The sequence below is a fragment of the Chrysochloris asiatica genome, unplaced genomic scaffold (assembly GCF_000296735.1).
Source record: "Chrysochloris asiatica unplaced genomic scaffold, ChrAsi1.0 scaffold00127, whole genome shotgun sequence".
NCBI lineage: Eukaryota > Metazoa > Chordata > Mammalia > Afrosoricida > Chrysochloridae > Chrysochloris > Chrysochloris asiatica.
Window position 1 is genome coordinate 6,581,819 of NW_006408645.1, and position 888 is coordinate 6,582,706.

An 888-nucleotide genomic window follows, 5' to 3' on the forward strand; every position below is an offset into this window, starting at 1 on the left:
GGTGGCCAGGGTGGCCAAACTTCGCCTCTCATATTGTCAGGACATATTGTCAGGAGGGAACAGTCGCTGGAGAAGGATATCATGTTTGGTAGGGTGGAGGGTCAGAGAAAAAGAAGAAGACCCCCAGAGAGATTGATTGGCAAGTGGCAGCATCAATGAACTCAAGTGTGGCAACAATTGTGAGGTTGGCCCAGGACCAGGTAGTTTTCGTTCTGTTGTGCATAGGGTTGCTATGAGTCAGTATGGACTCAATGGCACCTAACAACAATAATCAATAATTACACAGAATGTTAATGGATTCAATGAACCAATCAAGACACAGAGAGTAGCAGAATGGATAAGAAAACAGGATCCTTCAATATGCTATTTTCAAGAGACACACCTAACACACAAAGACAAAAATAGATTAAAAATTAAAGGATGGAAAAATATATACTAAGCTAATTACAATAAAAAGTGAGCCGGAGTGACAATACTAATCTCTGATAAAATGAACTTTAAGCACCAATGTTCACAGCAGCACTATTTACAATAGCAAAAGGATGGAGACAGCCTAAGTGCCCATCAATTGCAGAATGGATAAACAAACTATGGTACATACACACAATGGAATATTATGCTACCTTGAAGAACAACAAGGAAGCTATAAGCCACCACATAACATGGATGAACCTTGAGGACATTATGTTGAGTGAAATTAGTCACAAAAGGAGAAATACTGCATAGGACCACTACTGTAAAAGACTAAGTAAAAGAACCCATACGAAAAGTGTGTGTGTGGGGGGTGTTATTTGCTGGTAACTGGGATGTGGGGGGAGGGGAGGGAGGGGAAGGTGGAGCACAAAGTAGGAAATAGACACAGGATAGTTTGGGTGCCGGGGAGGGGGG